The sequence below is a fragment of the Ambystoma mexicanum genome, chromosome 1p (assembly GCF_040938575.1).
Source record: "Ambystoma mexicanum isolate Mex_15411 chromosome 1p, UKY_AmexF1_1, whole genome shotgun sequence".
Lineage (NCBI taxonomy): Eukaryota > Metazoa > Chordata > Amphibia > Caudata > Ambystomatidae > Ambystoma > Ambystoma mexicanum.
Window position 1 is genome coordinate 288,240,990 of NC_090921.1, and position 12,803 is coordinate 288,253,792.

General features: G+C 48.7%; 1 long non-coding RNA gene across 1 annotated transcript; it reads right to left on the bottom strand.

Moving 5' to 3' along the window:
- Positions 1-458: 458 nt before the first annotated feature.
- On the bottom strand, positions 459-6,045 carry LOC138569164 (uncharacterized). Its single transcript, XR_011303162.1, has 2 exons — positions 2,871-6,045; positions 459-688 (listed from the first exon to the last, which is right to left on the bottom strand). It is a non-coding gene; the product is annotated as an uncharacterized lncRNA (long non-coding RNA).
- Between the last annotated feature and the right edge of the window lie 6,758 nt (positions 6,046-12,803).

Here is a 12,803-nt window from a genome sequence, read left to right on the forward strand (position 1 = left end):
TACTTTACAATGACTCTAGTTAGACTTCTAGATAGTTTACAGGGAAAATAAAATTATATGGAATTTTGCAGGTGTCACTTCATCTTTGCTAGAGCACACGTTAACTAAGTTCCCTCGATTTAGTGCACACAACTACAAACACCCCCACTTCCCAGGTCACAAACCAACCTGTAAGCTCCCTCATTTCAATTCTCACCTCTAGCCAGCATGGCCTCACCCCCAATAAACTCCCACAATTGCAAAGCACTGCACTAAAATACACTCTTCCAGCAGCCTACACAGAATCTGTTAAAGGTCTACCCGCATGACAGACTGCCGCTAGTCACTTCACCCAATATCAATAAGAGCAGCTAACAATTACCCAGTTCATATTATGATTGTAGCAGCTATAAATTGTTGATATTTTAATATAGTATTGCTCTTGTTATAAGATATCTTCAATCAAACATAGGCTCAGAAAGTGTTCAGCATTTTTTTATTCAACAAATTCGGTTTAACAGCATAGCTGTATTCCATAAGAATGAATAGGTTTGAAAAAAAAACAACAAATATCATCGATCCTGCATTTCAAAATGCAGAGTCTTCCTTAGGCCTCTTCTGGCATTGCAAATTTTGGTGGCGAGCTTCCTTATCACCCAGCCGTCCATAGTAGGCCAACTGTTAGCCTTGCAGACAGATCTCAAAGATTCTACAAAAAAAGAAAGGATATATGAACCTAAATGGACATCTGAATAGGCATTGTTAAATTCCTTATTGTAGAATACATACCAGATTAATGTTAAAATGTCAATTTACAAATGCATCACTACATTTAAATGCATTTGTACACAAAGGATGAAACGGGCTTAAAGATAGATTTGAACTGAAAATGAATTATGGTTTTCTGTGGCTGCATTCAGAATTTTATTGTCTTTAGTGTAGCTATATTGATTTATATCAGTTAGAAATAGAAGGCATAAGTGAAAATGGGGAAATAGTCTTTCAAACCCTTTGCTAATTAACTACCTCCCCTTTTGCCCATACCATTCTTACACCCCGATACATATCTACCAACAACGCGCACATATCTTGTACCCACACTCACACTCCCATCTGCACAACCTCTGCCACCCACCCGGCTACTCGATAACTTCCTCTATGCAGTTGAAGGGGCCAAAAAGTATTAAAAAAAACAAGAAAAAAAAAAACATGTTAAAAGAAATACAAATTTGAGATACTCTTCTTAAAAAAGGTAGCATATTTGCATTGGGGTAACAGACTACTTCCTCCCAAGAGTTCACTCTTGTTTTCTTTATCCATCCTACTTTCTTTGCAAATGATATATGGCATTTATAATGCGTCTATACACAAGTGTTCGAAATGCGACGAGGCAGGGGAGGGGGAACAGAGGGAAGACAGACAACGATCTTACTAGGCCAGGTGTCATTCAGATCGCACAAGTGCATGGGAAGGGGAAAAGTGCGAGGGGAAGGGAGAGGGGAAAAGTGCAGTACATGGGAGAGGGAGAAAAAGTGCAGTACATGGGATAATAGAATAAATAAGAAAAATAAAGGCGGGATGATGGCAAGTGCAGGGTAAGAGCAGACATAAGTGCTGGTGGGGGACTGTAGGGATACAGAATACAGTTCCCAGGTGCGGGGGTTGCCAGTGCAGGTGTGTAAATGGCGGGGCCTAGGCCCAAGGTCTCAAAGGGTGGCCAGGTAGCCAGTGCAGTTTCAGCCAAGAATTCAGCAGGGGATGGGGGGGGGGGGGAAAGGTTTTGAGGTGCTTCCGGAACTGGAGATGGTTCTCCTCAAGTTTCAGGGAAGCAGGAAGGCTGTTTCAGGAGGAGGCCCCTGCCGAGGAGAGAGATCTACCACCAACTCGTTGCTTGGAGAAGCGAAAGACCCTGAGGGAGTTGGAGGCGGATGATCAAAGAGCTCGAGAAGGAAGATTTTTGGGAAGAGAAAGTTGAAGGTATTGCGGCCCCAGGCCCAAGAAGGCCTTGTGGACAATGCAGAGGGTGTTCAACTTAATCCTTGCAGCCAACTCGAGCCAATGCAGAGATTTCAGTCCTGGAGAGATACGATCCCTGGGCTTGAGGCCAAGGACAAGTCTCGCAGTCCTTCTGGATAAATTGCAGAGGGCGGAGAGTAGAGGCAGGCAGACGTGACTCTCAACCTGTTTGACGGATACCTGCAGCAGGTGCATTAACCCACTACACCATGAAAGGAACCCTAAACTGCGGAAAGGAAAAGACGTCTAGCTGTTTGTGAGCCATTTTTCTTGTTTGGCTCATTTATCTCATACAGAATCACAGCTGCTGATACAGTGGCAGGGCTTTTAACGGGATAAGTTTGGGGGCTGCGTCGCCCCTGAAGTTCCCTTCAGGTCAAGCCGAGCACTATGTCAAGAATTGATGTGGTGTTCACGGGCGCCGCATGAGGTTGCTTGCTCCACTCTGGAACAAAGCCCTGACTCGGCTAATGCGTATTATTGGCCAGCAGACTCCATGATTTGACAGACACGGTGAATAGCTCAGTCGGTTGAGCACCTGTGAAAAGAGATTTACGTTCAAACAACTGGCTTGAGCTCCTTTTTAGGATTTCCTTATTCTGAGGTTCATGTTGTGAATGTTATTGAGTTTAGAGACGCCCTCAGCGACACCAATCACTTAAGCGCCGAGAAGCAGGCTAGTTTCTGGTTTGTAAATGTATACACTGGCATGACACGAACATGTGTGTGTTTGTTCAAAAGGGAAGTAACCACGTCCCCCATCTCTGAAACTCCCACCCCTTGCCCCTGGGTGCGTTATTCCTGTCCCCTGGTGGAGGGGGCGCATAGTAGGTATGCTTGCCCTGGTGGAGAATTAAAATAGAAAGCGCTCTCACCACCCAGTAGCAGCTTCATGGCTCCTCTCCCTCCTCGGTGGGTGGTCCAGTCCTTCTGTAACACAGGAGGGGGTGTGGGAGGGAAGGAAAAACAGGTTAAGTGGGCGCACATATGAGCAGACCCAGCCTCGCCCCCTCTGCCAATCCAATTCAACCTCACGCCATTATTTTGATCGGCTTTACCTGTTTTGTACATCACAAGGCAAACCTGAGCAAACATGCATATCGCACAGAAACGGTCTTTTCGAAACAAGGCACTAGTTCCAATGTTGGCAGAAAAAGGATCTGAAAGTGATTTGACAAGGATCACACCGAGTTGAAGTGGAGATAGGACTAGACTCGGTCTGCTTGGTCCAGAGCCAGCACGCTGGCAGACTGGCCACTGCACCACTTGCCGCCCGCAAAATACACACCCTGATAGAGGCATCTTGCCAGGTTGAACACATCCTACAGAATGCTGTGTTATTGTGGGCACGAGGATGAGTATCTCGGCAGGGGGCACTGAGTCTGGTGGTCAGGAGGGCATGATAATGGGAAGTCTCCCTGGTTTGGAGCCGTCCCTGCATGCAGGCAGGCACCTTGCCCCCTGACTGCAGAGGCACTTAAGAGCCGCAGCCTGAGAGGGGCAGCTGTCCACGTGCTCTTTAACATTTGAAGAGTTTAACAGTATACCCTACCAAAAAAATCTGGATTGAAAGTGGATTGCTACTGGATTTTCCCAAACATTTAAATCCTCTTTAAATCCTCTTTAACTCCAGAAACTCGATCCCATTGTACTCAGAGGATTGCTTTTGGCTTCTTTTTGGCTTCATGCACCCTTAAATATGTTAATTAGCAATCCTCAGTGGAATGCAATCCCAAAACAATCCAAGCAATCCAATCCCCAAACAATCAACTAAAAATCCCAAAACAATCCAATCCCCAAACAATCCACTAAAAATCCGAAAACAATCCAATCCCCAAACAATCCACTAAAAATCCAAAAACAATCCAATCCCCAAACAATCCACTAAAAATCCAAAAACAATCCAATCCACAAGCAATCCAATCCACTAAAAATCCACTCCCCAAACAATCCTATAAAAATCCAAAAGCAATCCAATCCCCAAACAATCCACTACAAATCCTAAATCAATCCAATCCCCAAACAATCCTATAAAAATCCAAAAGCAATCCAATCCTCAAACAATCCACTACAAATCACAAAACAATGCAATCCCCAAACAATCCTATAAAAATTCAAAAGCAATCCCTAAATAAATACAAAAGCAACGGATTACATCCGGTTTCCTTTTGGCTTAATGCACCCTCGTAGAGATCCAAAAGCAATGCAATGCAATCCCCAAATAAACCTTTTGAAATCCAAAAGCAATTAATGTAGTCACCAAATAATCAAAAAAACAAAGCAACCCCAAAAATATCCTTTAACAATATAGGCATTGTTTCGGTTTATGAGCTGGAAATAAATTTAGGAGTTTTACAAAAATAATGTTTACTATAATCCTGAAAAGAAACGCTTAAAAAACACATTCGGTGCACCTTGTTGAATTGGGCTTTAAAAGCCTCACTGTGGCTTAACTGCTGCCCATTTTAGAGAGTTGCATTTTGAATTGTTTAGAACTATAGTGATGACTTATTAGGTCAGTCATTTAGGTAAAATGGCCACGAAAGTCAGGACCATGTAATGGCATATTAACTATATTTAAAAAAAAGCAACATTTTTTTTTCACTACTATATTTATTAAAAAGAGGCAGAGATTCAATCGGACACTGTGTACATAGCACAAAAACACGACTGTAGCAATCCAAAACATGGGTGCTTTACAATTAAAAAATGGGTGAGAGGACCCAGAACCAGTCCAGAAAGTCACACGAGTCCGGTGGGGGCCCAGCCCAGGGACCAAGCGAGTCCGGTGGGGGCCCAGCCCAGGGACCAAGCGAGTCCGGTGGGGGCCCAGCCCAGGGACCAAGCGAGTCCGGTGGGGGCCCAGCCCAGGGACCAAGCATCCCCTCTTGTCATGTCACTCACGATTTCTCACTCTACTCACATGATATGATAATTTCTTTATAGCACGCCTATACACAATGTGTTTCAAATCGCTTCGAGGCAAGGGAGAATACAATGACACTCTTACAGGCCATGAACAGTAAGAGTTTACTCAGCCTGACGACATGTCAGATAGTGCAAAAGCTACGACATAGATAAGGAAGGGAGGGGGAGAGTGGGAAGGAAACGAAACAGTGGGCTAGTCAAGCATAGGCATAGTCTAGTGTACATCATTGCAATGGGCAGCACAGTGGGCTAGTCAAGCATAGGCTAGTGTACATCAATGCAGTGGGCAGCACAGTGGGCTAGTCAAACATAGGCATGCTTAGCTTATAGAGTAATTTAGTTGCTCTGCCAGTAAGATAAGAAGCGTGGGTGGGTAGGCTAACACAGTTTGACTGGTAGGGTAGAAACAGTTTGGCAGGTAGGCTATTGCGAAATACTACCAGTGGTAGAGACACAGTTAGTTCTATGTTGGTACTGGTACAATGGCTATATTATATATGTGAGAGAAGGAGTGACGTTGAATTTAGCGTGCTGGGAGCAAACCTATATCAAGTGGGTGTACAGGCTGGGGTGGCGGTAACAACCATAACATAGGCGGGTGAAAAGCCACTGGCTATTGTTGGTATGTATCCAGAACGTGAGGCGGGGCAAGACTGGATTCCGGCGTTATTCTGTAATTCAACCGGACATAGCTGCTTGGCCAGAAATGGTGCTGCGTGTCCATTGACACGTGTAGGTGTCGTAGCAAGAGAGAATATGACAGATTGCGGGTAGTGGCAAGAGGAGCCTTAGCACTAGCAGGACGGAGGGGCCGCAAAGGGTAGTGTGGGGACAACATAAGTAGAAAATTAGAGCAGCAATCGCATGTGTAACACACAGGAAGGGTGGCAGAGCCCAAAAATAAAAAACTATCAATACAGGTAGGGCAGCAAAGAACTGCTTGTTCGGTATGTGTGAGCAGAACAGCCTGCATACACACACAAGCAGGGAGAGACACTTAACACAGCACGGCAGGGCCATAACAAGCTGCATCAGATCGCAACACAGGAGGAAGAAGGCTGCGAGCCAGCCAGTGCCTAGACTCCGAAACATCTGCATGGAATGTCCAGTTCAGGGACTGCAGACTCCAAGGCCTGGGAAAAGGCCATCGGATGAAACAGCAGCACACTGGGCATCGGAGGGGTGGGGGGGGAATGGCACACTGGGCATCGGAGGGGTGGGGGGAATGGCACACTGGGCATCGGAGGGGGAATGGCAGTACAGGGTAACGGAGGGGGTGGGGGGGCCTAGCAGTACAGGGTAACGGAGGGGGTGGGGGGGCATTGTAGTAGAGGATAACGGCGGGCTGGGGGGCTAGCAGGGTAACGGTGGGGGGCTAGCAGGGATCGGAGGGGCTGAGGGGGCTAGCTGCACTGGGTAACGGAGGGGGTGGGGGGATAGTAGCACACTGGGCATCGGAGGGGTGGGGGGAATGGCAGTACAGGGTAACGGAGGGGGTGGGGGGGGCCTAGCAGTACAGGGTAACGGAGGGGGTGGGGGGGCCTAGCAGTAGAGGATAACGGCGGGCTGGGGGGGCTAGCAGCACAGGGTAACGTGGGGGGCTAGCAGGGATCGGAGGGGCTGGGGGGGCTAGCTGCACAGGGTAACGGAGGGGGTGGGGGGGCCTAGCAGTACAGGGTAACGGAGGGGGTGGGGGGGGCATTGCAGGATAACCGCGGGCTGGGGGGGCTAGCAGCACGGTGGGGGGCTAGCAGGGATCGGAGGGGCTGGGGGGGCTAGCTGCACAGGGTAACGGAGGGGGTGGGGGGATAGTAGCACACTGCATCGGAGGGGTGGGGGGGCCTAGCAGTACAGGGTAACGGAGGGGGTGGGGGGGGCCTATCAGTAGAGGATAACGGCGGGCTGGGGGGCCTAGCAGTACAGGGTAACGGTGGGGGGCTAGCAGGGATCGGAGGGGCTGAGGGGGCTAGCTGCACTGGGTAACGGAGGGGGTGGGGGGATAGTAGCACACTGGGCATCGGAGGGGTGGGGGGGAATGGCAGTACAGGGTAACGGAGGGGGTGGGGGGCCTAGCAGTACAGGGTAACGGAGGGGGTGGGGGGGCCTAGCAGTAGAGGATAACGGCGGGCTGGGGGGGCTAGCAGCACAGGGTAACGGTGGGGGGCTAGCAGGGATCGGAGGGGCTGAGGGGGCTAGCTGCACTGGGTAACGGAGGGGGTGGGGGGCTAGCAGCACAGGGTAACGGTGGGGGGCTAGCAGGGATCGGAGGGGCTGGGGGGGCTAGCTGCACAGGGTAACGGAGGGGGCCTAGCAGTACAGGGTAACGGAGGGGGTGGGGGGGCATTGCAGGATAACCTCGGGCTGGGGGGGCTAGCAGCACGGTGGGGGGCTAGCAGGGATCGGAGGGGCTGGGGGGCTAGCTGCACAGGGTAACGGAGGGGGTGGGGGGATAGTAGCACACTGCATCGGAGGGGTGGGGGGGGCCTAGCAGTACAGGGTAACGGAGGGGGTGGGGGGGCCTAGCAGGGATCGGAGGGGCTGAGGGGGCTAGCTGCACTGGGTAACGGAGGGGGTGGGGGGATAGTAGCACACTGGGCATCGGAGGGGCGTATTGGGAATGCTTTGTATCTACGCGATTGTTCAGTGAAGGCGCTGATCTTGACTAGTTCAGAAGTGCGACTGTAACCAGGTAACAGTTGGCTCACAATTGAAAAATAATTCTTGACTGATGCACTGTTTGCTCGGATTTTGAGGCTGTATTATCAAAGTGAACACTTGTATATCGATATGTCGCCCCCCCCCCCCCTTCGTGCACGGGTGAAGCTGTGGTCCGGTTTCTTTTGGGGTGGCGGTGGGAGTAAATATTTAACTATGGCGTTTATTTGACAGATTTGTGAAGGGCACGAATGGTGTGGACCTGAGATGCCTAGAAGAGGAACGACTCGCAGACGGTAAGGCTAATGGGTGTATTTGACAAGTGTCTCTCGCCATATACCATTATCCTTGGTATTGAGTTACTGGAGTGCTACATCGACGCACGGTGCTATACCTGCCATTGTGATCCATGCTTATGTAACTTGGCAAGCGGAAGATGTGACTACTGAAAGCGGTTTTTTTAACCTCCATTTATATAGGTCCATCTTGAGGGGCTGGCCAGATCTGCAACAATGGGATTGCGAGCATCTAATGAGAAACGGCCAAGGCTCTCCGTTGTGAACCAGTTGCTGAGAGTGGAATATCTTGTAAAGCTGCGTTCTCACTAAATTGTACGATGGGATAATTGTTGCTTACTGTATTGGACATAAAATAAAGTATTCGAACGGAGCGCCTAAACATTGTCAAGAGCGATTTGTCAAGCAGCGCGGACCGGACTGGTTTGGTGTGACTATGGATCGATAGGTGGGGCTATTTTTGGGAGAGTAATGGCCATGTCTGCTGCACTAAAAGGACAGCTTGCCTGCTTTTCCAAATAGCCTGATTCGGACCGGTGGGCAGGGCAGTTGTCTGGAGGACGAGGGTTCTGTTCTGCTCAGCATGTTTAAAGGTCGTTTTTGGACGACCATGGAGCGAGATGTTATTCACAGGGCCGAGAATGGGAATGTTGCGAAACCTGATGCATGCTGATAGTAGGTCTGCGTTGGGCTTTTACTGGGTGTACAATGATTATTCGGGTATGATGGAACACGGATCGTGCCTTTTCAGTGGATACTTGTGGAGCGAATGGATCCACCGGGACAAATGGTTACAATGTATCATTCTACAAGTCTTTTCTGCAGAGCAGAACCTTGCAACGTCTAGGTCAAAGACACTGGTGCTTTATTCCCGAGATCTAAAGGTTCAGCAACCAGGCGCTAAAGGCCGCTCCAGTGTAGCGCAAATGCAACTTTCAAATCGCGAACTTGGCCCTCTTATTTTGCTTTTTTTTTTTTTTTTTGCGTAGGTGTCCTTATGTTTGTCGAAGGTGTGATCAAGTTCCCTGCATCAGTTGTCCCTAGGAGCCAAAAGTAGCCCTGCTTTGCTAGCCAATTAAATAGCTGGCAACTTCAACCTACCAGCGCTTTGAGGTCCTAATGATATGTCAAGTAACAAACCATGCGGCTATCGGAATTAACCTTCTAACTGCCCAGGCAGGGAGGTAATCCCATGGACGAGATACCTTGCCCTTGACAAGGGACCAGTTGGTTGATTTGCACAAGAACTGGAAAAATGGCCCCAAAGGAGCTTCCTGCTGACCTCCACCCAATCGGGGCAGTGGTTGGGGGGGGGGGTTGTTACCCTGCTAACCGTGGAAGCGGGGAGGAGTCCAAGACTACACTCCTGTGTGCCATAGGGGAGAAGAAACTAGGCCCCACGATTCTGCAAGCCCCTCAGGAATTTCATGACACTACAAATAAAAAAGACAAAATATTCTGCATTTGGAACTCTATGAACAAATGATGCGAACGTTTCGCTTAAGATACCCAGAATTGTATAGATTATGCCAAATGGCCATTCTCTCCAGGATACTACAGCTTCTTTGTTGGGCTGGATGCCAAAAACATTTAAGATGGGACACCTACAAGGAGGCCATCTTGAAGACTTCACCCATAGACCCCCCCGCCCCCCCCCCCGAGGCTCGCAAAGCGCTACAATCTACAGTGTGGAGAAGAACATGCCCCACAGGAGTTTGTGCGGGTATTAAAACGCACCTTTCTCCAAACCACCAGGAAGGGTGTGCACGAATGATAGAGAAATCCAATCAGGTAAGTACTGTCCTGGGAAACTTCCCCCAGGAGGGCAAATCCCACACATACTGGGTTAAGCTTTCCCTGGTATCCACAAAACCCCAACCTGCATGGCAACCCTTTCTTTACCTGCTTTCAGGAGCCCAGACAACCCAATCAGGGAGGGGGGGGGGGGCAAGGGTGGAGGGTTACCAAAATCCACAATTCTTAGGGTACTCTGGGGAGAACGGATAGTTATCGTTTTACCCTTCCTGAGAACAACCTAGATATGAACAGACCACCACCCAGAACGGGTGTCCCAACTGGAGCGTGGCGGCTCAGAACCCCTCATACCAAGGGTCTGGCACCCCAGAACAATAACGGAGAGAACCCTGACAATTTAACAGTTCTGGAGGAACGGGGAAGGAGGGTGTAAAGCCCTAGAAGAAGCTTCCTTCACCCGTGTGAAGCCCCTGGACACCCAGGAACCAGAACAAGTCTTTTGCCCCTGAAAATCTGGAACCCAGGGAACAGGGTGGGTAGGAGAAATGGAGAGTAAAAATGCCCATTTTGTGGAGGAGGTTGGTGTCCTCCTGTTTGAAGGGGAAGAATCCTTAAGAGGATTCTAGGAAAAAAATCTTCAGGAACAGAAGAATTCCTCCCAAAGACAAATGGGTCCCAAGAGAGCTGAATTAAGACTGGGTGGTTGTGGGGACTGATTCAGAATCGCCCATCCCTGAACCCCAGAATTGTCATACTGGTAAAAAAATAGTAGGAGGGATCCTCCCCACAAATTGGTTGTAGTGACTGCCACCCAGTAAGCAGGGGCAGCACAGGATTCCAAAATCTCCACTATTTCAGGATGCCACATTTTTATTGCAGATTCCCAGACTCCGGCACAGAAAAATTGTCCAAAACTCCACTGTGTCGGAGTCCAAAATAAAGAAATTGACCACCCAGCTTGCCCAAAATGCACATTACCTTTGTCCGCTTTAGGAGAAGGGGGAGATTTTATGGCCCCGGTCCAACTGCAAGGGCAGTGTACATTCTCAGCACTGGTGGACACTGGCTCCCAGGCCACTCTTCTGTCATAAAGGGCCTTTGAGCAGCTAAATTGAGGAAGAGGGGAGAGATACCAGATCACTTTCACCCCTCTTCCTGGACACCTCCAGAACTTCGAAGATGGGAATGAAATTCCTGTCAGGGGACTGCAAATTTGGAAATAAAAATGGGGTGACACAAGGTGGAACACCCTGACTACAAGGGAATAACATCCTGCGCAGGTTGTCCCCCATAATAGACTCTGTGAACAAGGTACTCTGAATTCAGACTCGCAGGCAATAAAATTAAAACTGGGTGTCGACCATGTTAGTTTGAATGGCATATGCCACATGGATGAACAAAAATCTGATCATATTGCGTTTTATTTCCAGAATAATCAAATACCTGACATGACAGTAATTGCTGTATGACCACAAACTGGTGATGGGAACTCTTCTCTATTCCTGAAAATCAACCTTCCTTGCGGTTTTAAGTGGCATTCCACAATGGAAGTGTGTGGGAGTGAGGGGCCAGTAGGCCCTCGTCCCTCCTTTTCTTAGTACTGTCAAGGCTCGCTCCCGTTCCCGCCACTTGGGGGCATGTTTTGGGGTTTATTCCCTACTGGACATTTCCTCCAAACCTTATGCTACAGTGTTGTGATGAATTGGGAGCGCTAAAACCTTATTTTCCAAGTTACTTCCCTTCCGGATCCATTCCAGGTTTTTGGCAGCCAGCATGCTACTTTAATCAAATGACTATGCTTCCCAGAATGCCTGGCTCACTGCTTCACCTCCTCCCTTGCAGGACAAGATTGGGTGGAGGATAGGCAACACCTGTGGCTGCAGGTGCAGCAGGCGGCACACCTGAGGGGTGTGCTCGTTAAGCAGCTTTAAAAGCCTCAGTTTGCTTCAGTCCAGCGCTGGTCATTGTTGCAGTGTTCCTGTTGTGACTGGTCCCTTGTTCCTAGCTTTGTGCCTAGTTCCTGTTTCTTGTTCCTCTGCCCTGGATTTCGGATTTCATGTGCTTAATTTATTTCTGCTTTCTGGATTTCCCTTTGTCTTCCTCTGTCTGCAGGCAGCCTTTCTCTGTGCTTTACCCTTTGATGCAGCCAATTTGCCTGTGTTCTGTTTCTTTGATGCTGGCCTTTGCTACTGAAAAACTTGATGCATTAGTCTTTCCCTTTTTAGATTTAGCTTTCTGCCTTTTCTCCTTGGATGGGTGGGAAAGGTTTCCTTTTGTGATATCATTTTCCCTGCTCCTGATCCTTACTTTCTATTGGGATCCATTCCATGTTTTCCATTGCACTTCTGCATTTATTTCCCATTTGATTATTTAGGTGTGGGGTGCTGTTGTAACTAGTCCCTGTGTGAATGCCTTTTGTCTTCCTCACTATTCTATAATCACAATTCCTACTTGCTCCTTGACTTGGGTCTTATGTATTTAGTTATCCCCCACCCATTGCTGTTATAGCCTTCTGGGTCCCTGTTTGATCAACTGGGTTTGTGGGCTTAGAGCTGTCAGTATCTGTAATAGCATAGTGGGTAAGGAGTTTGCAGACTTTCCTTTCAGTCATAAGGAGGTTCTAAGTGCTTAGCCCACATCCCTTTTCATATATTGGTATTATTGTTTCACTCTATTTGCACTCCTGGGTTTTAAGTTGTTCACTGTGCGATTCCCTGCACATTTCTCTTGCCATATTCATTGCCTTCTTCCTTTCTTAACAAGTACAAACTTGGACCATGTGCCTCCAATGGTGGGAGGTGCCCCGTTGCCCTTATGCAATGTCAGCATTGGTTGGCTCTTGTGTAGATGGGACCATAGCGCAGGACACAAGGCATCCGACTTTGTGCCCCTTGACGCCATCTTGGTAACTAGGCCTCACTGAGATACGAGAAGGCTTCTCTCCCTTTTTCAGCGCAGCGCGCACACATGGCCCCCACCTTTTCTCTCACTGTGCCTGGAGAACTCCACGGCTCCCTTCTCATGCTGAAGCCGGACTTAATGCAACAAAGGAACAAATGTAACAACTCACTCGTCCTCTGAGATCACTGTCCTGCGTGTGAACCGGCTTAAGCCAAGCATCCATCTCCACAAATCTGTCCATGCCCTCTCACCCTCGCCATTGGAAAATTACTG